At 46.6% G+C, this 24,318-nt stretch overlaps 1 protein-coding gene across 10 annotated transcripts in view; it reads left to right on the top strand.

Moving 5' to 3' along the window:
• LOC130159149 (arylamine N-acetyltransferase, pineal gland isozyme NAT-3-like) overlaps positions 1-24,318 on the top strand; it is a 37,779-nt gene that overhangs the window by 3,431 nt on the left and 10,030 nt on the right. The window contains exons 2-11 of one of the 10 annotated variants that reach the window (XM_056360444.1): positions 2,747-2,944; positions 4,771-4,954; positions 7,285-7,480; positions 10,347-10,496; positions 11,172-11,267; positions 15,106-17,382; positions 20,865-20,966; positions 21,745-21,903; positions 23,692-23,842; positions 24,185-24,311. The exons of 1 other annotated variant lie outside the window; for it this stretch is intronic. The gene's annotated coding sequence lies outside the window, so the exon portion shown is untranslated. 8 more of the 10 variants (XM_056360438.1, XM_056360435.1, XM_056360441.1 and 5 more) reach the window with 8 other exon arrangements.

The raw sequence follows: 24,318 nt of genomic DNA, 5'->3' as shown, positions 1-24,318 counted from the left end.
ATCCTTTCACCGTAAATGTTGCCGCTATGATTGCAAATGCGTTGCCTTAGATGCTAGAGTGGGAAGCACTGTTCTTAAAAGAAAAAAGACAAAATACAAAAACATCGCCCAAAAGGCACCCACTCACCAGCAGTGACCCGAAAACACGGCTTTGGGCCATGCCATTGCTCCCTCTGCATTTTTCAAGTGTTCTTAAGGATAAAAAGAGTAATAATAAAAAAGGATAGATGTCAAAAAAAGAAGATAAATTATTCTGCTCGGCCTACTGGTTTCGCATGTAGTGTGGAGAAGGAAATGGGATGCGGTGACAGACCCACGTGCACCATGATGGATGGCCGCATCCACGGGGAGCGGCGCGGCATCCCGGCTCCAGCAGTGTCAGCTGGGTTTGAGCATCAGGCAGCAAAGGGTGCCTGAGCATGACCGAGGGTGACATGATGGATGTGCTGTGTTCCAGGTAGAGCTTAAAGCTAAAAATCTGGCAAACTGGCTTTGTGTAATGGAGGTAAAGGGAGCTCCTGGTCTGGGAGAGGGGGTGTCCTCGCCAGCAGTGGGGAGTGCTGCATCGAGGGGCCGGGGGTTGCCTGCAGTGGATGTTTTTTTTCGCTTTGGCTAGTTGGTTTGAAGTCTCTTGAAAGCATTGCTAAGTGTCAGAGATTTCATCTGTGAGGAAGGGAGGAAATGTGGGCTTTCATCCTAAAGTTATCTGAGACTTTTAACTGCAATATATGGTGTCTGCACCCCACTGCCTGTCTTTTAGGGGATTAATGATTCAAGAGGTGAGGCTTTCTGTCTATGAGGAGAAGATTACGGGGATGTTTCCTGGCTGTGTAGGCTGAGAGGCACCTCTTGTGACCTTTTGTGTATCTTACTGCAAATAAAAATACCCAGAGCCTGCAGATAAAACTCAGTTCAAACCGTTTGGAGGGAATTGGTTTAGAAGTGCCAGGTGCCTCTGGAAGAGTTAATCTTCTGTGTAAATATTTGCACAACCTCCTGGTATCTGCTGAAACTAGGCATTGCTTTTGGTTTTCTCTTGTTATTCCATAGTGCTTGATCAGCCCAAGAGGACACTGTTCGGGCGGCGTGTGAGTCTGGGTAAGGATTTCCCTCACCTGGGAAGAACAGGGCTGATGAAATAGGGTTTGCTCATGGTTGCCTCTTTATTGAGGTCTGGTGGTCTCATATTCCTTGGAAACTGGTTCCCCAGAACCTCGCCTTGCTCTTAATTTAGGCTGGTCTTGAAAAGTCCTTGCTCCTTTGCTGTTTGGTGTGCAGCGATGCGTGTACTGCAAGCAGGATTGCTGTGACTAACGTGAAGGCACAGTCACTGTAAGACCAATCCTGGCTCTGCTACAGCTTGTGACAGCTGTGAGGTACCTGGCAGGGTCCTACCTGGACACGTGATATACCTCCCCAGGACTTTTTCTTTCCAGAGTGACATTACTGCTGTTTACTCAAGCAGGACAACACTTGCACATCAGAGCTGTGCTACAGCTGCCTCCATCTGACAGCTCCTGAGCATATTTAACTCTAGGAGTGGAGTCACTGGGGGTGAAGATAAATGTTGGCTTTCACACAGGGAATGGGCAGTTAGATTACGTCCATTGGTATGTCACTGGCACCATGCAGCTTGCAGGAGCGATGCCAGAGCACCAGCAATGCCTGCAGGGTCCTCTGGGCACCTGCACCAGCATGGCCGAGGGCAGCATCCAAGGCATGCTGCTACGGCAGGAGCCCCTGGAGATAAAGCAAATCTTTCCAGAGAGAAATGAAAGCTCTTCAGGCTTGGTTTCTTCAGCCTTTTGAAACCCTGTTGTAACCTGGGCTGTTCCTGATTCTTAATGGCTGTTTCTACATGTAACAAATTCCTGGTGCAGTCATTAGGTTTTCTGTACTGGAGCATTTAAGTCAAGTGTCTTAATTTTTGCTCTAATGAACTGCGATTCCCCATGGGTTGTCACACAAGCTGTTTCAGCATCATGGAAATCTCTCCGTGACAAATACTGCTGGTATATTTTGGGAAGCAGTGGTGACAGCAGTTTGTTTCTCCTGTGACCCCTGTTTGCTCTCGGCTCCTGTCAAGGGTGACTTTGACAATCCAATTCCCTTTAGGCAGCAGATCCCATTGCTAATTTTTCTTGTGAGCAATTTTCTACCCACTTCCAAGCTAAACCAGCCAAAGCTCCTCTTTCTCCCCCATGTGATTTTTTCAGAGACCGCAGTATGACTTGCGACCCGTGGTAAAAACTGAAAAGTAGGTGTTGCTGGGGCACCACCTTTCCATTGTGTGGACTCTCTGGAGGAATGTTGCTGGTGCTCCCAGGGACATGGGGGTAGGACTTTGCTGGCCAACACTCGTTAGTAAAAATCCCCCTTCAGACAGCCCAACACGCTGCTGCCAGCTCGGCTGGGGCCACTCAGCTGATAACTCTGTTTAGACAGCAATTAGAGCCAGCAGTTCTCTGCCAGCATATTAACTAGACAGTTTACTACACTTTGCTAAATATTTACAGCATATTTACACCTGAATTTTAGCAACAAATCCCCTTGCATATAGAGCTGTTTTGGGCTGTGGGGAAAGATCCAACATACTGAAAAAATATAATCCCAAGAATCCCTAAAAGTCACGCTGGTTTTACGCAACATCTGCAGTTGGGTTATGGTTCCTTTAACTCCAATAATGTAATTGTTTTAAGATTTAACAGGGAGGCAAGCAGATGATTTAGCTGTTTTTCTTTTGTAGTGGTAGATGAAGAGGAAAATCAGGCTGGAATGGAGCAGAGGGGAGGTAGCCACCTGGAGAGTTTGAAGAAAAGCAGGGATTTCCATGGCTGAGCTGCATCTGGGGAGACCGGTGGTTTAAGGATGTGTCACCTTGATGTGCGCTGCCAAGAGGGACAGGTGAAATAGTTCCTGCCTCTGAATGGCGGAGGTGTGAATGGTGAGAAGCAAGGGAATGCATCTTGGCACGTTGCGAGGAGCTGGCAGGAGCGAGCTAATGAGGCATCCCAAGCACCAGGCCCAGTAAATTCAGAGTTAGCTGCAGGACATCTCCCACCAACCCTCACACTGCTTTGCCAAGGTTCCAGGAAAGGGCTGTGGCCTGGTGAGCATGACCCACATGGGCAGGGTGGTCCCAAAGGCTTACCTTGGCAATACTGACCTGCCCCCAGCCCCCCGACCCGGCTATTCTTACTGGTGCAATGATCCACAGCCCTAGAAAGCAGGGCAAGCTCTCTTGGCAGCTTTGAAGCCATGCATTTTGTAGAAAGGTTTTTATGGTTTTATAAAACCAGCACTGTTGCCATCATTTTTGGGGCTGGGCACATGTCAGTTGCTGATATACAGCATTAGACTTGCAGCAGGTAATTCTCACTGTCTGCATGGGCCTATAGGAAGCTGTTTGCAATGAGCAAGTCTGAGCTGCTTTTTATTTTCAACAAAATGTATTTTTGTGCACTCTATGAGCATAAACCTACGGATAAAACCAGTGGAAACTAATCTGAATGCGCTATGGACATGGTTGGCAATCAGGTGCACGGTACACATTGTCTGACCTTAAAGCCTTAGTTAGTTTGAACAGAAGTTAACTTTGCAAATTTGCTTTCTGGGCTAAGGAAAGAGAGAAGTGCCAGCCGTTCAACCTCCTTGCAGTCACGCGGCCTCCCCTCCTTTAGCTAAACTCGTTGGGCTGAGGCAACCAATATTCTCATCTTGAGTAAACAGTTACTGCCAGAAAGATTTAGAATGGGATTCACAGGACGTTCTGATTAAAATCTGTATCCTTGTGAACAACAAAAGCCAAGGGGAAAAGTACAGGGCTTGAATCTTCAAACGAAATTGTATTTCGTGCACAATTCAGAAGAAGTTGTGAAATATTCCCAGGCATGAGAACCACTGCAGTTTCACGGGCATACAGCTGGCTGTTGAGATTCTTGCCAGGGCTCCTCATTTGTTTGTTCTAATCAAAAAGCATTTAGAGGTGAGGAAGCCGAGCCCCAGCACTAGCAGCCTCTTTTCTCGTGGTCGTGTAACGTTCACCTGGGAAGCACAAAAGGTCTGAAGACCGTCAACCCGTCGGCAGAACTTAACGCTTTGTTCGTTATGTCTGAATAGACAACACAGGTATGCATCGAACAAAACCAAGACAACACATGAAGAAATGAGAAAAGCTGTCTCAGCTTACTGATACTAAGGTTAAACAGGAGAGAGCTTTCTCCTCCACCTCCTCACCTAATCCTTTCCTGACAGCAGGCTTTTTGTTTCTTTCCTTGTGCCCGTAATACAGCCCTCAGGCTGTATCTGGGTAGAGGTCCCCATCAGACAGCATTAATTAAAGTGCCTCTTTCTCTCTCTCCGGAGCCCTTACACACCTCTCATGTATTTCTAGGCAGATTTAGTTTTCCACCTTGAAACTTCTTTTGCTTCTTCTTTATCTACGTGACTGCCTGGCCATGCTTCTTAATTAGAGGACTGACTTTTATTCCTTCAAATCTTATCCAGAAATACAATTTTGATCAATTCTGCAGAGATTCAGAGAAATATGAATGACAGCCTCTTAATATTCCATGGTTTCGCAGCAGCTGCCACCAAGGGCTTGCACGATGATGGAGTTTATGCAGCCAGAAGGGCAAGTTGTTCTGCAGTTAAGCAGAAGATGCTATAGTTGTGTCACAATCTGCCATCTGTCATGAAAATACAGCTGAAAGGGTGGAATTTACAGCATGATTGCATCTTGCAGTGCCTGGTGTCCTCTTTGTCCTGCAGAAATACTACTTGGCTTCAAGGAGGTAAAGTTGTGGTTGGCCAAAAGGGATGGTTGTCTGTGAGGATGGCATATGGAGGTCAGCGATGGATGGTTGGCCATCTGCGTGCTAATGAGTGATGCGGCTCTTTGTGAAGTTACTCCCCAGATGGCAGCGGGAGAAGCTCAGCCTTTCTGTGTCTGGAGGTACATGATGCTGTCGTGGATGGGATGGGCAGGATGGGAGGAGAAGGGAGAACTGAAGACAGCACCGCGATAATCTCATCAGGTGTAGTGATTCCTGGGAAGCCAGCCGAGGCACTGGTTTTGCGGAAGTGTCTTTCCTTTATCTCACAGAGATAAAGGAAAATCCACAGCTGCATCAGGAGAGTGAATTTGGTGTCAAATTTGGGTGCCAACAGAGGCTGCTGAAACACCTACTTAGGAAAACCAGAAATGGAAAAGCTTCTAGAATTCCTGGCAGAGCTGAGCAATGTCCCCTGTTCTAGCTGTGGGGTTCAGAAAAGGGAACGGCAGCTCCAGCGCCGCGAGGTGCCAAGCGTGGGATTGGTTTTCTTGCTGGGACTTCAGATCCCAGGCAGCAGAAGGGACCGTGCCACAGGCATTAAGGCTTCGTGGCACGTAGTCAGTGCTGGGGCACACGGGGCTCTTTCTACCTGTTCTTCTAAAGCAGTCTCTCTAATTAAATTTAAGATTGAATTAATTTAAAGGTCTGTGCATGTCAAAATTTTGAAATATGTTAATGTGACTTGGGAGCCTGCAACTCCGTTCCTGAGAGAGGTACACCCCCCGGTACAGCACTGGGGCAGATGCCCCGTTCCTCCCATGAGCCCCACGGGGTGCTGATCTGCATCACCAGGCCCGGACAAGGTGTACCTGAGCTCCTAACCCGCCTGCCACGTGGGCTGCGGTGGGGTTATTCCGAGCCCCATGCGAATGCCTCTTCCGCCAGACCCTTCTCACCCCCTGTACGGCAGCAGCACTGCTCTTTTGGTGGTTGGACCTGCCTTCATTTTTCAAGCAAAAAGCCAGAAGGCAACTGGGTAATGCAGTCAGTTTTAATGGGCTGGTTCACTTAAAAAAACCCTCTGCTAGTTCCTGCTGTTTTCCAAGCTGCTAAAAAAATTAAAAAGACAGTAATTTATGTCGTTGTAGACAAGTAAAATAGCAAAATCAATTGCATTTTAATTTTTTGACCTCTTTCATCTTGCAAAATTGCAAGAAAGTTTAAATCTAGATGAAAGGATGTGTAAGTAAATAATTAAGAATAATGAGAGGCAGGATTTCCCTCAGAACATGTTTATTGCTTTAATGGATGTATCAGCTACCTGAACATATATATCAGTCTCTTTTTGCTTGTCTGGGACCTGGTGAAAGGGAAGGCCACACGGCAAAGAGGGGGTAAGAAAAGAAAGTTATTCTCAGCTGTAGAATTTACTTTGCTCAGGGCTGTTACAGCTTTTGCTGGCTGAGAATCGAGTGTGCCATCCCAGGAAGGCATGAGAAGTTCCTCCTGCTCCTGCAAACCATGGCATGAGCTCCAGGAAAGGAGACAGCAGCCTCTCCAAGGAGCATGCTTGCCATCCCCATGGCTTCGCTAAGGGGCTCTTCAGCAGCGCAGTGTCGGCTGCTTTTGGCCAGGTGGCTCCAGCAGGGCGCAGCCGGAGAAGGGGGCTGCGACCTGTTCCCCATGTTTCCAGTCCACCTTACCCCCAGATGTACAGTTGGTACAAAATGCCAGAGGTTCTGACTCAGAAGGACAAGGGTGCTTACAGAAAGCGTTCTGGTAAAAACCAGTAAAAAGGTGCAAAGATGTTTTGCTGCTGGGCTCGGGAGCCTCGCGAGGTAGGGAAGCTGCCGATGGTCTTTGGGACTGGATTTGTACAAGAGTGCATTCAGCCGAATGCCGCTCTGGTGCTACATTTATACCAGACATGAATGAGTTGGTTAAATTCTGTCACTTTTTGTAATTTTCCATAAATCCATAGATACTTAGGCTTGCTACAGATCACTAATTAGTGTAATGTGTTCTGCTGGCAGCAGCATTCATCAGTTCCTTTTTGTTGAGCCAAATGATTTGTCCGTGACTAAAACATATTCACTGCTCCTGATGTGAAGACATCCAGAGACAGAGCCCACTGCTGTGAGCTCAGCCCGAGGGGTCCCCTGGCTGGGGTCCCCCCACCCTGAGCCTTCGCTTCCAGGTACAGCGCTGGGGCAGTGCCCGTGGTTTGTACAAGCCAGCTCCAGCCACGATGTGCAGGGAAAGGAAAATACTGTTTCATCTGGCCATGGCTGCCCCAGCAATGGGATGTAACTGGAAATCTGATGAGGCACTTTAATTATTCAGCTAACTGGGAGGTGAGTTAATTTTTGTGTCAGACCACAGGAACTAGTCGGTGGATTTAGACTCATCCAAGCCCAACGCCACTCAGTTTGACATACCTCTGATAGCTTTTTCCTTTTCATTTTCCTTCTACACTGTCAGAGAGGTTAACATTATTTATTCTTTTCAGAAAGAAAAAACAATATCGAGTGTTCTAAAAGCTGTGACCTGAAGGCTTTCATTGTGTTGTGCAGTCAAGGGCAAGGCTTGTATTCAGAATTGTGGAGAGGCAGATGACAACGGCGATCAACATAATAAAGATTATTCAGCTGAAAGAAAAAGAAAAAAAAACCTACACCAAAACCCCAGAGACCAAATATTTGCTGGTAAATGCAGTGAAACAGGTATAAAGGGGTGGTTGTGTTCAGAGCTTGTGAAGATGAAATTACCTTCCTGGCGAAAGGGCCACTACGTGAGGTTTCCATCCCACCAGCAGCTGCTTCCTGCTGATGTCTGTCTTTTCTATGGAATAATGGGGCAATTACGCCTTGTTGACCTCAGGAGTGTTTGTAGGGAACAATAAGAAGCATGAGTTTGTCAGGGCATGCTGCCACAGCAGCAGAGCATCACCCGCCGGCAGGATCTCCAGGGTATCTCTAGGACAGGGAACCTGAATTTAATTTTTTGGTTTTCCTTGCAAATAGTGCCCCTGGCTGCTCTGACTGTGGCTGTTGCAATATGGTCAGTCCCATGTGATGGCTTTGACCCGTGCAAAACATGTGAGCAGGTCCTCAGGCGGAACTGGGGTGGCTGGGGGCATCATCGTCCTCTCCCTGTGCTGCGCACAGATCTCCTGTCCCCGGCCGCGAAGGGCAGCCCAATGCGGGAGCACCGCCGCCGCACAGATGGGCTGAGCTGCTGAAGGTAGCAGAACACTTCCCCAAATTTTCCCTCCAGTGCCTTAGCTTCTGAGGCTAATGAAGCTTTGAGGGATAATGTGAATTGCTGCATAAATTGGTATCCTTTGCTAATTGCATCAGCATTTTGCTTTGATGAAAGCCTAGTATCAGGTGCCAAGAAACTAATAATGTACAACATCAATAGCTATTTTACAAAAAACCAGAAATCGATGATTGATTGAATGTCTAATGATTCATGGAGCCATGAATCCAGTCACCAGGAGATGTTTCCTAAGGGTTCGGTGGAAGTCTCTTTCAGCATGATAAAAGATCATCCCTTAAAAAAACCCAGCCAACTACTGTCAGAAGATCATTCGGGCTATGAGGATGGATGTCACCTTGTTCTGCTCACTGAGACGTGACACATCACCACCCAGAAGTTGCTTCAGTCCTCTCCAGCCTTTTCCCTGCCTTGACCACCAGCCGGTCATCTTATCCCAGTTGCAGAAAATCAGGTGTCCAGAAATACTATTGAGGGTCTTCAGAGCCAAATTGCTCGCGGGCTTGTCTGCTGCGAGTGCCCCGCAAGCACGTCTGTAGCCAAACTGGATTGAGGCAAATCGTCTCTTTTTAGCTTAGGGACTGGCAGAAGGAAAAGCCCTGGTATTCTTGTACGGTGCTGCCAAGCACCTCTGCGTCAGATGGTTGGTAGTAAACAGATTGTTATTACCTGGCAGTTGGTTGGAGGTGGACACTCATTCACTCAAGTTTTCTAAGGATATATAAAAGCCCTGTGAAGCGGTGCCATTCACAGAGAGCCGGGGGCAGCATCCCGCACGGCTGTGACCATTCCCGCTGGCTGCAGCGGCCTCCCTTGCTGCTCGCTGCCAGCTTGATCCACCTATTTTGGACACTTTTATCTTGATGTAACAACCTCCTGTTACTGCTGCAGTGTTGACAAATGCATTTCATATCTACAACTCCTGCGCTCCAGCGAGACCCCTCTTTGTCACCGCCACGCCAACCAGAGATGTTTGCATGGCAGTAGGGTCATGCAGGGTTGCAATGGAGATGTGAAAGCCAAGAGCTGATTTTGCTTCCCCAAGGAGGGGAAGCCCAATAAGAATTCAACACCTTTGTTTTCTTGGTGTAATTTGTTATAAAAACTGCTTGGTGATGGCTGCGAGGAAAGGGTTGTTTCTCCAGGGGCGTGGGAGGTGGCGTGGGCGCTTGCTCAGCCAGCAGTGCAGGAACAAACCCACCTTGACAGATGCTGCAAATGCGTAACTCCCTGCTAACCGCAGCCAGGAGTGTTGCTGCCTCGTGTAAATATTTAGCAACGCCAATGTAGCGTGAGAAAGTTTGAATGTGCAGAAAGTAAAAATGAGCCCAAAGGTGGAGCGCTGCGGGATGGCATTTTGGGGATGTGCGTGCACCCACCTGCCTGTTGGAGTCAGAGGTTAAAACACATGTCAGCTCTCTAGAAAAATATACCCAAGGTGCATAAAAGCATCGCTTGCATCTGAGTGAAACAAGAACTCCAGAATGCAATTGAAACTACCTAGGGAACCATGGAAGGTTGTCCACCTCATCTTCCTCCTCCTCAGCTCCTGGCTCCATTGGTTCACCTGCATGACTTTTATCCCATGTATTCCTTCTTTCTCTCTCATTGGTACCAAGCATGTTACTGGAAAGCCTTATTGAGCAATACATAAATGTCTACAGGAAAAATACATTGCTAAACAGATTTCTGAGAACAAATAATTTTTGCCCAATCTAATTTATTTCTAAGATGGAGCTGCAGCATGCATTGATCTGCCTTTATCTTCAGTGGACTTTTGACACAGTGCCTGCGACATTCCTTTAAAGCAGGAGAGGAAATACAGTTTAATAATTTTGCGGCAAGGTGGATGTATTTAAACTGAAAGGCTGTTTACAAAGAGCAGCGAGCAGCGGTCCAGGCACTGCGGTGATTTAGACGCAAAGATGTGTCCAGTTTTGCTGCATAACATGAACGAGGGGGTGCAGCAGGGGGGAGGAAGGACTCCAGAAGAAACCCAACAAAAATAATTCAAGCTTTCTAAAAAAAAAACAACAACCCTTATCAGAAACTGTGGCTAGAGCAGGCTTTGTTTAGTCCACGAGGGAGACAGCTGAGAAGGGATAACAAGTTTTTTTTTGTCTGAGATGGCTGAGGGCAAGCGGTGAACTGGTGGGGAGTGGGAGGGAGCTGGGGCTGCCGGGGTGGGAGGTACAGGGGGAGGCAGCTCCTTGGCTCCCTGTGCCAAACCTGGGATTTGGTGGTGTTGCAACACAAAGGATTTCTTTAATTCTTCTTCTGCACCATATGCAGGTGTGGTCTGCTTGAACCTGCCCTAGCGCAGGGTGTGGGACCCCAGCAGCTCTTGCTGCCCCTTCGCATCCTGCATCCCTGAGATTCTCATAATTTCAAATCTGAATCCCTGAAAACCACCCGAGGCAAACTTCTGGATGTTTTGCACAGGTACTCAGGCCATGATTGTACTGGAAGAAGTCAGTTCTCCCTCACGCAAAGTGTAAGCTGATTAAGCTAAGTGTATTTGAAGTTTGTGTGATCCTGGGCAGTGGTGTCTAAGTCCCGCTGAGAACCACCATTAGGTCCTGTCAAAATGAAGAATCCTCATATGCTTAACCTGACTCTGCTTTTCACATTAATTTTGTCAAATGAATGCAAGTTGCAGTGTATCGAAAGAGTGACTTATTTTAATTAATCTTAAACCAGTTCCAGATCAAATGCGATAACTGGGAACAAGTCACCAAATGGACAGAAGTGTGTCGATATAGGGATTTACCTGTTTAGCTAAATGAGGGGGGTTTAAGCCATATTTTTATTTAAAATGATGCAACTTTTATGTGAAAAGGCTTGGATCATTTAAGCAATCTTAAAAATTTGACTCTGAAACATTACCAATTAAAAAAAAAATTGTAATTTTTTGTAAAAATCATAGAAGTCAGCAGAAAAAGCATATGAGCGAGATCCGGGGTGTTATTTTCATTATTCAGTTGGTTTAGTCATTGGGTTTCTCTGTCCCTGACAGCCCTGCAAGCTGGGGCACTTCAGAGTTGTGCAAGAAAGGTGGGAAAGGGCTGAAATCTGCTCTTCTGTTCTCTTTTCCTCCCCATGTCTGAAACTTAACAGGTTTCTTCTTGCTTTTCAAAACCGCGAGATGAAAGCAGTGGCGTGGCGTGCACTTGTACAGTCTGAATTTGGACCAACTGGGGGAATGATACTGATGTAAGTATGCAATATTGATGTACCATTCATTTGCTGATACAGTGTGGGTGCTTTGTGCAATTCCCAAACATGAGGATCCCAGCCCTTGTTCCACGCCCCCCCCCCCCCAGCTAATTATACAGCTCTTATTGATTTTATGTGGTGGTTTTTTAAAATCCATCCCAAAGGAGGTATGTGTGTATGTATGGTAATTGATAACAGCACCATTCATAACTCTTCTACAGCTTCCTTCATCTTCCAGTTCATGCCTCAACACTTGATGTTGCCCATTATGCAGAGATCAATGTGTCAAAGTGAGGTAGATTTATAGTGAAGACAATTCTGCTGCTGAGTTTGGGGGAAAAAAAAAAAAAAAAGCGCGATATTTTCCCTGAGTTAATCAAAGGAATTCAAAGGGAGTTTAAATCTTTCAATTTTCTTTGGCTCATGGAGAAGATGAAAAGTGTTTGACCTCCAGTAAACCAACCAAATTCATATGGTGGCTCTGTAGATAAATAAAATGTCCACCCAGACAGAATATTGATTACTTAGGTACTATTTGCTGAATCACAAATAAGACCATCAAAAGCAACAGCAAGCAAGTATCATAAAATACATCGGGGCATCCAAAGTGTTGGACTTAATGCAAACAGACAAGTTAAATAAGTGGTATTAAACTAACAAGGCTGAGAAATACCAAGATGCCGTTGCTCCATTGCATTATTCAGGGCAGTGGTAGGTCCCCTCCACCAGTTACCTCCACAGCATCCACCACTCATGTTGGCACTGGCTTTAGTGGGGACAAAGTGTTAAAGGGGCTGGGGCTGTTGTGGAAAGTTTTGTCCCCAAATGCTTTTATCATCTACCAGGCACTGAGACACTAGACTCTTGACTGGGTGATTTACTAGAGAAGGAATTACCCATCTGTGGCCATTGCAGTTGTGGGTTTTTTTGGGTTTGGTTTTTTTGTTGGTTTTTTTTTTTGTTTGTTTTGGGTTTTTTTGTTTTGTTTTGTTTGTTTGTTTTGGTATTTCTTTGTGGGTTTTTTTTGTGTGTGTTTTTCTTTTAATATTGGTTGTGTATTAGAGTTCGTAGCGGACTGCTGAGGTGAGCATCTTTGGGGGCTTCTGGTGGTGCTGGCAGAGCCATTGCTTGAGGCAGAGGTTGCCCCAGTGGTGGCCATTCCAACCTGAGGGTGTGATCAGCAGATAGGGAGGATCCATCACCTCTTGTTAAGAGACAAGGAACAAAGATGGTAGGTTTTTTCCGTCTCTTAAGAAACCATATCCCCTGAAGAGTGTATCTGCCTGGTCAGGAAAAAAAAAAAAAAAAAAAAGGAAATCTCAGTGCCCAAATCTGAGGATTCTGAGCAGGGAGCATGTGAGTGTTTCTGTGAGGGGTTATCCGGGTGGGAGCTGTGTCCTGGGTGGGCAAGCCCAGGGTGTAGAGTCACCTTCCCTACCTGGCAGCTGGATCTTTCCTATGTTGAGCAGGGGGTGAGGGAAACAAGAAAAGAGGAGAGGGTTACAAGAACTGAGGCATGAAATACAGATATGCACTCCTTTTTGTCTGTCTTATGGGACTGAGACCTGGCCAGTCCCACTGGGTATTAAACATGTTTTACTATCAGAGAGAACAGAAGATATTTGGTAAAAAATGGTAATTTGAAATTTAAATGAATTTCTTGATCCTAAAAGGAGTATGCTTACTTCTTAAGGAAAACTGAAATGAAACATAACCTATATCCACTTTTTAACCAGTAGCAGGCTACAAAGTGACAAAGTTACAGATAAACTTGCATAAAAGAAATGGCAATAAGCAACCTTTGCTCTTTTTGTATTTGTGCAAGAAGCAGTGGTAAAATGCATACTCTGTTCCACCTTCCTTTGTGCAGAAAGAACACAAGCTGCAATTAATTCCAAGTGTAGCAGCACTGCTGGAAGAAGTGATCATAAACCAAACCTAAGACTAATAACCTGGGTAGTAATATTTCTAAGCTGAGATAATTTTGGACTTGTCATCTTTGGCTGAAGTTCTAAGCCAGGCATATTTTCTTTTGTATTAAATATATTATGTGTCATGAAACACAAATGAAAATAACCCCAGAGTTAATTTAAAAAGCTGTCTTCAGACAGAGCTGTAAAGTCTGTTTTGTTTGACTGTTCTTGGAAGACAGCAGGCTTCAGATTGAAAGGATGTGTGTTGTAGGAGACCCAGAATGATCCCTACAGCAGACATGGGCATCTCCATTAGTTATTGCTGTGGGGTATATAATATACCTTTAGAATATATGTACACACCTTTAGCTCTGAGTAGAGGAGTGGGATATAAGTGGTGCTGACGAGGGGGTGGACACTTTCATTCTGCGAAGTGTTGACTATGGAAATTTTGAAGGAAATGTATTCAGAAAGGGACTCCTATCATTCTGCGAAGTGTTGACTATGGAAATTTTGAAGGAAATGTATTCAGAAAGGGGCTCCTATTTACAGTGATTTGTGGCATTTAGGGCTTATCCAAAGCCAAACAGTCTCACAGGGATCTGCTGAGTTCCTGCCTGATTTGGGAAATGAGGTGCTGACCCCAATTCCTTCTGATGGCTTGTGTTGTTGGGCTTTTGTGTAAGTGAGGGGGACGAACTTACACAAGCATCTTCTTGGGCCCAAAGAAGCAGAACAACAGGACAAGGATGGTTTGATTGAAGAGTTGAGCTGGATGGATAATTTAATAGCCAAAGAAGAAGAGGCAGGCATTAGGGCTTGTGCTGGTATTAGGCCAGTGGGGTAGGACTCTTAAAATACCTGTGTTAAAAAAAACCCAACAGCTGGAGAGCAGGGATTTTAAGGAAAAGCAAGGAATTCTGCTCAGTTCAGTATCTAAGTATCTTAAAAGCCAGACCTTAAGTTCAGTGCCTGATGGACAGACACATGAACTAGCAGCAGTTCCTTAGTGGTAGAGGGAACCACCAAAAGCAAAGATGGCTTTTGGTGCTCGGGCACAGCGACGGCACGGGCTGTGCTGCCACCGCGAGAGACTTCAGCCCCTGCCTGGTAGGATTTGCACGTACAACTTGCTTCATGCACTGCGTGTTTGAGCACACAGTGGAGGAGGATTCCCACATTTTATGCTGGCACAGGTGTAGGAACTGGGGCACTGCGATGGGGCTCCAGCGCCCGCGGAGCCTGCGGTGGGCTGCCAGCACCCCACGGGGCTGTGGCTACGTGGCTTTGTGCCTGTGAGGTGAGAGAGAAAGTGGAGCCTTGTGGGATTATGAACACAATTTCTAATCTTTATGCTCCAGATTGTGAATGGCATGGTTACAGGTTAATAATTAACCAGTAAAGGTTAATGAAAATGTATGTGTAAACTGCACTGCTCGCTGGAAGCCCTTTGCTTTCCTACAGCTTCACACATTTTGGAGGCAGAGGTATCCCCAGAAATGGCTTTGCTGATTTGTTTGCATGTGGAGCCATTTGGTTCATCTCATTCCCAAATCTTTCCTTGTCCTCTTTACTGCCTAGGTGATGCTGGGCAGGATTACCAAGCCGGGGGGATAACTTTAAAGCTAGCAAGGCTGGAGAATTAAATGGGAGTCTGATAAATGCAGTAAGAAAAGTAAGTTTTAGCCTGATACCTAGCTGGAGAAACTCCATCATTATGATATCAAACTATTCTCCTGCTATCGAGAGACAAATTAAAAATCGTATCCATGTGTGCAGGTGCTCTGTCTAAGTACTCTCAGAGATGGCACACGCAGAAGTAGGAGTCTGGGTCACTTTTACCCTTCTCTGAGCTCTGTGTTCAATGGAATAAGTGGACATTTTTGTATTATTAATGGTAATTATTTTCTTACGGTCCCCAGTTGCGTATAGAACAGAAAGCCAGTAAAATCCTGGTGACATCTAGTGGCTGCTGGGAATTCGCAGTGGTACTAGAGGTGAGAACAGCTTCACCGGGGACGTATAAGCATGTTGTGCTCAGAGTATTGAGCCTTTCAAGACCAACAGACTTACACAACTTGGACTGAGAGTCCTCCCCATCTTGCTCAATGACAACTGAATCATAGAGTCATAGAATGGTTTGGGTTGGAAGGGACCTTAAAGACCACCCAGTCCCACCCCCCTGCCATGGGCAGGGACACCCACCACCAGCCCAGGTTGCCCCCAGCCCCGTCCAGCCTGGCCTGGGACACTGCCAGGGATGGGGCACCCACAGCTGCTCCAGGCAGCCTGGACCAGCGCCTCGCCAGCCTCACAGGGAAGAACTTCTTCCTAATATCTGATCTAAATTTGCCTACTCTCAGCTTAAATATTGCTGGAATTTCCATGAATAGTGCAGCTGTCCAAGCAGTCCCATCATGCTGTCCTTGCCATCCCCACATTCCCTGTCATACCCAGCACCTGGGCTGCTTTGGAGAGGCCAAAAATAGGTAACATCACCAAAACAGCTTTTTGGCCCCCAAATCCTGCTTCCCTTCAGGACAGCCTCCTGTGTCCCACTGCTCCGCACTCCATGGGCGATGCACTCACCAGCACCCACAGACTGGCTGTTTGCTGAAATGTAACATGGGAATGTTAGTTTTCAGATGTCCAGGGAGAGAAATTTTGGCCAATTACAGAAATATTTTGAAAATCCAATTGCAAGGGAATTAATATGGCATTACGTGGTAATTAGCAAATAGAAAAAGAAATATTCTGTGAAACTGGAAGGTTTGGGGTGGGGTGCTAGAATATATGCTGATTTCATGCCAGGTAGTACTGGTACATAGGTAAGAAACACTGATGTGATTTGAGTTTAAGCGCATATGTTGTGCAGCCTGCAGGAACAGGCTACTGCCAATATATATCAGAACTACAGAGATAAGTGTGACAGAGGAAATATTTGGAAAAAAAAACGTAGAAGGGAAGCAACATCTGTATATTGGAGGGCTCTTGGCAGCTGTTTCCCCCAGGGCAGGCTCCGGGAAGGGCTGCCCACCCTGTGAGGCTGAGCACAGATGCCAGGTTGGTCTTTCCCCATCGCTTTCCGCTCTGTGCCTTGCATGGGGAAACATGCTTTGATTTTTCTAGTGATGGACGAGTGAAATTGTGTTTGGGTTCTGCTCAAACGCATCAGCAGTAACGTCTGAGCGACTAATCTGGGGACAGGGCTGGCAGGCGTGGCAGCACTGTATTTGTGGCGGCGTGCTGGCCATATTGCAACATGCAGCCGCAGCCTTTCACTAACTGGGCACTGCCTCACCCAGCCAGTATTCCTCAGATTAAAACATAGAATAAGCACACACACACACAAAAAGCGCTAGCATCAGTTAAATGTGTGGAAATAAACAGCTATCGGAGGTGTACCTACGGGCAGGTCGTTCCCACGCACCATCTGCCCGTGGAGCCGCACATCTCCGCGTGCTGCCACGGCTGTGCAGCCAGCCTGGCGGCGGGGTGCTGGCAGCTGGTCCGCTGCTTGCGTGCATCCTGCACTCACGGGTTGCTGGGGCACTTTGCAAGTGAGAACATTTGGGAAGTGATAAGGGAAACTGAGGCTTGTGATGATGCGGTTGGCAGGTTTCAGCATGGCCAGGCAATGCGATACGTGGTCCAGCTAGTAACACTGGGTAGCCCATTACGTGTAATTCATAAGGAAATGAGAGTTTTATTTATTATGCATTTGCACAGCAATATGCTTGTAATTACAGCATATACGTACATACATTATAGCTCAGTACAGAGAAAAGTGAGCCCCTTCCTCCTGCTCGCTGGGGCACAGCACTCACAGCTGCTGCACGCACCTTCCAGCAAGTCAAGGCTCAGACCACCAGCACCTTTCTAGCTGGAAAAAGCAAGTTGTCTTCCTTTTAATGAGAACCCAGGTTAGAAGTGATGATTAGGTACCATCCAGGTAGCAGCTAGGATGTGTGGGAACACAGGAAGCCTAGAAATCGAGAAGAGGAAAGGAATCCCCTGAAAGGAGCCAGGCGGCAGAGGTGGGAAGGCAGCACGTCCAAGGCAGCAGCAGAAGATGTGGCTGGAGATGGGTGTCACTGTCCTTCCCCCGGCTCCACACTGCGTGGCAGGGATGGCACCTCCCGAGGGGAACTCGTCTCCTTCCACTGCTGCAAAGCATGTGAAAATTGAAGCTGCTGGAGGTGAGTGATATGCCCTCCCGCACCCAGCATTAGCCTGGTCTCTGCAAAACACTTTGATAAGCGAGATGCTGTTTATGGGGAGTATCATTTCATTCAGGACTGCTTGCATAAAGTGCTAGTCGGAGTGAATTAAGGAGGAAAGATCTGACCATGAATAAAGGCTTTAAGACAGGGGATTCACTTTCGCTTATAAGCATCTGATGTTACTTTTGCATTTAAGTCCAGTTTTCGAGATAGAGTTGAGAGCAAGGAAACCAGCAGCTCCCTGACAGCCCTAACCTCAGGGCTTGTCTGCATGAGGAACTTTACTCGCATTTCTCCTGTAGTCAAAGTATAAGTGAATTAAAATAAATCCAATTATGGCCACATTTTCTCTGATGGAGCGCATCCACACAGGCTCACCATCTGCTTTAAATAATCTGTGCTATGAATCCACAGCCCAGTATTGTTCAAGTTATTCTTTGGGGTATTTCTGGGTAAACAAAGATTAAATCTGTTTAAAAATATGGTTTACAGCAATGTTCATGTGAGGGTGTTCCACATAACTTTAGCCTCGCTTTTGAATATTTTCCCTATAATATTAATCTGTTTTTCAAATGATGAAATGTGTGGTAGCTCTTAATATGCAGCACTTTGGACTGGCAATGGTTTAGGCTGGGTTTTGTTGAGAAGGGTCTTGATTGAGTTGAATCGTGTTGAAATAAGTCAATGACCTGGAGAGAGATTCTGTGTGCAGGGAGCTGCCAAAGTATAAATGGGGCTTAAAGTTGTCACACCTGTAACTGAACTGTTTCAACACTTTTTATGTATGCACCATCAGGCTCCCAAGTCATTTATAACCCTTCAAAACAAATAAGAAAACTCATGCAATTCCTGAAGAAGAGTGTGCTATATATATGAAAATAGATCCAGGATGTCATTTTCATGAGTTAGTCGCTTTAGTCCGTTGGTTTCTCTGTCCCTCCTTACCCTTTTTAACCAGTTAGCTTGGTGGAAGACCTTTCAGGCTGTTCTTGCAGAGGAACCCAGCAAGAGAGCTGGTGGGATTGCAAGGGTCCCTCACAGACATCGGCCCTCGGGGCCATGAGCTTGGCAAGTGGGTGCGTGCCAAACTTGAGGTGCTCCACCCAACGCACCTCAAACCTACTCCTGCCCCAGGCAAAGCACCGGTGACTCCGTATTAGCTTTAACCCAGGACTAATGAGTCTCCAGTGAACAAGGAGATACTTGTGCCTACTTGAGCACTAACCTAACACAGATGTGGTTGTACTAGCAAGGTTCCCAGTCATTTTTCAGGATTAGCAGCATAGCCCTAATGTGTCTATTCAGTGGCAAATCTTTAAAGCCTCTCTTTATCTTCTGATTTGTGTGTTGCTGTTACGCATCAGGAAAAGTGTGGTGCGTCCTGTTGGGTGAGATGTGGAGGAGGGTTTCTAAAGAGAGGACTGTGTTGCTTCAGCTAATTAACAGAACTCAAAGGAAATTTAGGGCTTTTTAGGTTGTGGTTGGCATAGAAGATGAAAGGCGTTTGACCTTATGGGAGCCAACAAAGCTCCTCTGGTGGCTCCACAGGAAAATAAAATGCTTGTCTAGAAGCATTTTTGCTCATTTTGGCTCTTTTTAATGAATCCTGAAGAGAAAGGCTTTTCAAAAGTGAGATGGTGTCGATACTAGAATGTGATGTATTACAGCAGCCAGGATGCTGGGATGAATAGAGGTGGACAGGCCATAATTTGAGTGAGGGTAGCAAGCCAGAATGTGCCTTTCACTTGTGGCGTTACCCCCTGCCCAGACAGCCCACCTCTTGCTACCACTTGCAGGAGTGGCAGGCAACCCATGAGCATTTAAAGACCTGCTGCTGCCGGACTAGACTGCTGCAAAGTGAGTGTGGACTAGTTCAAAGGGAAATTTGTTGTTACAGGCACTGCAATTAGATTCTACCCAGCGCACATCACCCCAGCATCCCTCATTCCATCACGGCTCCGTGTAATTGCCTCACAGCAGATCTTATTTTCCACGGCTGTGAAGCTCCCTTGGATGTGGCCAGGGTCTGCCATCCACCCCTTGCCACTGCAGGGACATGGAGACAGCTGTGGCCCTCAGTCCTTTCTCCTGGCTCACCAAAAGATGCCAGCAAAGAGCTTTGCTTCCTCTGGCTCAGCTGCCAGCGCTGCCTTGGGAGCACTGCACACTGGATAGCTGATTTGTCTTGAAAGACCTGCTTTTGGCATATTCCCCAGCGGGACCCGGAGTATGGAGTGAAGATATATTCTGCTGATCTGGATAATGGCATTGGACAGAGGCAAATAATTTTTAAGCAGGCTAAATTTTTTTCCACTAATTTCAGTGGTATTTTTTTTTTCCAATTAAAAAAAAAAGAATTCCCATGTGTGCCTATGCGGGAGTGTGGTCTATAATATTTAAACTGCCATATCCCAGAGGCTGAGTACAATGGAGAAATCAACAATTCAGGAAATAGGGAATGTGGATTTGAGTCGGCCCTGAAGAAATATATTCTGTAAAATCTTTTAGGGCAAGTGAAAGAGGCAAGATACTTCTATAGAGATTTCTGAGTCCTAAAGCCTGTGTGATTAACCGGAGTTGCAGTAGGAATGGGATGATTGGATGAAAAGGATGATGGGAGTGCTCAGATGATGGTGAGGGAATTTGGGCTGTGTGTTTGGGAGAAAAGTGGGGGCATTATTAAAGAACAACAACAAAATTTTAAGGGCACTTGATCGTTAAAGCTCCAGGGAAATCTGCAGTCCAGATTTCTGGACTTCCAGATAAGATGGCCTTATAGATGTGCCAGCCCCGATGAACCACAGACAGCCCAGGGCACAGTGTGTCCGCACACACATTTTGCTGTGTGCACAGGCCTGAGGGGTTTAATTACTCAACATTAAATTAGCAGGACTTTGATGTGTTGAGCAGAAACCCGCATGTGTGGCCACGCATCATGTGTACACACACACACACACAGGTGTGAGCGCTTGGCTCCAAAGTTGCATGGTTTTGCATTGTGCACAGCACCCCAGACTAACAGTGGACCAAGGCCAGTTCTCCCTTCCCACCCTAGGAAACCCTCCGCCAGCCCAGCAGCTGGGTATTTTTCTGATCACTAGTAAATTGGAAAGGATTTTAAAGCGAGCTCACTGAGCCCAGGAATCACGTTGGTTCAGTAGGGCTGGAGACGGAGTAAAATTACAGTGACATCTAGTGATCATAAATATTTCACCAAGATGCTACCAGTGAAAAAATAAACCATTTATTGTTAGACAGCGTTTTAAACACATAACACACAACATCAGATCATTAGCTAAGCCTAGGGAATGAGATGGGTTACAAATGAGGGTAGATTAAGTGAATTAAATTTCTGCAGAGATGATACAGAGAAAAGTGCCGGCGCTGGGGAAGGGCTGTGGGCTGTGGGTGGGTTTCTGCAGGGATCTTTGATGGGTCTGTGTTTCTCCCTGTTTCAGCGGGGTTTGCTGATGGTACTAAATTGCAGCACATTCCTATAAAAGGAGCTTGATGTTTTGGAGACTGAGAGTAACTACTGAAATGATATGCAGCTTCGAAAGGTACGTGCTGGTCCCCAGGGAGAGCAAAGCAAAATTCCCCCTGTTCTGTGGCAGGCGCGTGTGCTGCTGCAGCAGCTCTGCCTGAGCACCGGGGTACAGAGCACCGAGCACCGACGGCACCGGAGCTGCAGTTCAGGTTCGCACCCTGAATCAAAGCTGGATTTGGGTTTGCATTTGGCAGCAGTAGGAACTCATGGTTTTGTGATGTTTAGATTGTTTTCTAGTCCAGGTTACTGATTGACCAGTGGTATAGTTGTTTTTTTTTTTAAAAAAAAAGGATTTTTTTCTTCTGGTTTTGCATGTCAGACGGGCAATCTGACTGCAGTCATGCCCGCTTGGTCAGGCTGAGCTTCAATTCTGCTGTCCTGCTGAAGTACCCTGCTGTAGCTGAAGCCTTCGGTGTGGGCAAATGGTGTGTTACTGAGCAAAGAAACTCTTTCTCTGATGAGGATGGGGCAGGGCATTGCCTATTCATGCCTTCATGTGCAAAGTGATGAAAACCGAATCCGCCGGGTTAGCTGGAGTAACACCAGAGAGAGATAACTGATGCAGCTGGTGAATTGATTTTGCAGTTTTAAACTGGGTATCTTTGAGGCCATATAAATATGCAGTCAAATTTTCTTATGATGAAACATTCAGGAGCTGCTTCAATATAAGTTGAGAAGGAAGCTCCCAGCCAATTTCCAAGCCCTTCCCTGGAGTCCCTTGCAGCCAGGCAGGTTTAGTCTCTCAATTATTAGCTGAAAGCAAAATGTACGTTCCCACCATCTGATTTCAGATGCCACTGGAGAATATGCCTCAGATACATGCATGAGGGGGAGACAGATTCAGGCACATCGGATGCTGTGGCTGCCTCTGACTGCTGTGAGCAATAACAACAGAACGGGAGTTTATCCAAAATGGTAGCAGAAATTAACCACTGGGTTTCTATGATTGGGTAAGCGATTTTCTAGAAAGAAGAAATGTGTGGTGAGACCTCAGGTGCTGCCCTTTGGCAAAGCTCTCGATCCCACACTCTTTGGAAAATTATTAGCTATGCTGGCATAGTCAGGAATTAGAAGAATAATTACAAAGTGGGTAAGGACCTGGCAAAAAAGAGCTGACAGAGGGCTGGTGGTTGCTTTTGGTGAGGTTGCTTAGTGCTTCCTGGGCTAATGAAGGGGACAGGGTTTGCTTGCTGAAGGGTTTACAGACTTGCTCACCCCATCTTCCTTGCAAGGCTGGGGAGCATCTGGTGCCTCTCAAGAAAGCTGGAAATGGGAGGAAAAAGGGCCGTGCAGCTGCTTTGCTCACCTGGGCAGCCACCGAGTCCTGCTACAGCTTGGAAATTTCCCAAAGGGCTTGCACCAGTGATATTTTAGCAGAAAGCTACCCTGAGTGGAAAGCACTTCCCTCCATCACCTGCCCAGGCTCAGGGTCCCAGTGTCCAGCCCCAGTGACATCGCTGTTATTTGTCAATATTATCCCTGTCTCTGTTTGCTCTGGCCCTGGGGGATGGTGAGCGGCGCTGGGCAGGAGCTGCACTGGAACATGAGGAGGGCTCTGGGCACAACTGCTGAGAAAGCAATTAAAAAGAACATCAGTGTAAACTGACGTATTTAGCGTTGGGTTTGGTCTCAGTGGGACTCCATGGTGTGCGGCTGAACCGTAGGCTTTTCTCCATGACAGGTCTATTTATTTTAAAACGGGGAGCAGCAGAGATGTGCCTCCAGCCACCTAAAAAGCAGGTGGTTACTTTTCAAGGACTATTTCACCAGAATTTCATACCACAGCTCCTATTAAATAAAGGTTTGGAAAGGCGGATGATAATCTTCAGCATCTGCCTGAGAGGAAACACTGACCTGGATGTAGCATCAATTTGCAACGGTGTGACATGAAAAGACAGTACCACCACCGTTGCATGGAGATTATTTGCCTTTTACCTTACAGGATGAAAATGCACGGGGTTGATGTCACTTGAATCAGGTGCATCATCCCACAGCAAAGGCCATTCGCCAGTTCAGATGATCAAGGATCAAACTGATCCTTGCTGGGGAAAAAAAAATAACATAGTGGATATCAGCCCTGGGGCAGCACAGCAGGCATGGAGCTGGTTTTTGAGAAAGGGCTGCTTCTTGGCATAGCTCGATTCCTAGAAGACAATTAGATTCAGTAGCTTGAGTTATTTTTTTTACAAGATTCACTCAGTGCCCAGCCCAGCAATGCAGAAGTGGATGCAATTTTAGATCCCACCAGCTATGACAATCTACCTTGTCAACAGCGACTCTTTCCCCACTCTGCTCTCCAGAATAGCGCTCCCTGCACTGACCATACCTAAAACCTGCTTCCCAGCTTTCAGTCCCTCCCGAAGCCCCGGAGGGCTGCAGTCTTCCTTCCATCCCTCCTCGGTACAGCAGCATCCGGGCTGCCCGTGGCAAAACCATGGGTGATTTCTCTCAGCCCCCTTTGCTTTGTGGTCTCTCTTCTCTTCCATACATCTCTCCGTGGTGCGCTTTGTGCTGTATATACCAGCTGTGGGTGCATGGGAAGATGGAAAAAAACAGGTGAAAAGTGTCTTTGCATGTCCACGAGTCCCTGCAGTGCCACTCAGAAGTCACACCAGTGTCCCCCCCCACAAGTGTGTAGCAGGGAGGAAAGCCAGGAGCTCCTGGTTGCCACAGTAACCCTTGCTCCACCGCCTTTGGCTTTTACACTGGGAAAAACCTTTCCGTCTGTAAACACCCAGCTCCATGGACATGCCTGACACTGATACTACTTGTGGTGGGGCTATTTATTGCCAAGAAGCAATGGAGAGCCCCGCAAAACCATCGTCTTGCCTCTGAATCTTCCCACAACTTCCAGCCTCTCCTCGACACAGCCAGAAGACCCCAGTAAAGGTAAGCCTGGGCACTGTTTCGAATCCAGAGCATCCCTCTTTAACTTTTTTCTTTCTTTTTTTTTTTTCCTGGTTGCACTCCTGAGTCAGCAATGGGGTGAAGGGAATATGTTATCATTGCAAACATATATTTCTGTGCTGCGTGTTAGTGCATTGTAATGAATGTGTTTCCTGAAGGTGCGGTTGGTTTTTTTTTCCCCTCTTTGTTGTCGCTGTAACTCCCGTTTCCTACTCTTCACTGAGATAAAAGGTTTCCTTCCCACCTACTCCCCCCCCAAGAAAAATACCTGACGAATGGGAATGACAGAACTCATGTATTTGCTCGCGCCTTGCATGTTTCCAGGCTGATTGCCTGAATTAGGGCTGATCTGAATTCCCACTGAAGTCCACTGGACTTTTCCCATTGCCTTGTCACTGAAGCAACGGTGTGGTTTTGGAGGAGCTTTTTGGAGGAGTAGGCTCAAAGCCAGGTGAGTG

The sequence above is a fragment of the Falco biarmicus genome, chromosome 15 (genome assembly GCF_023638135.1).
Source record: "Falco biarmicus isolate bFalBia1 chromosome 15, bFalBia1.pri, whole genome shotgun sequence".
Taxonomy (NCBI): Eukaryota; Metazoa; Chordata; class Aves; order Falconiformes; family Falconidae; genus Falco; species Falco biarmicus.
This window is presented reverse-complemented; position numbering and strand designations above follow the sequence as displayed.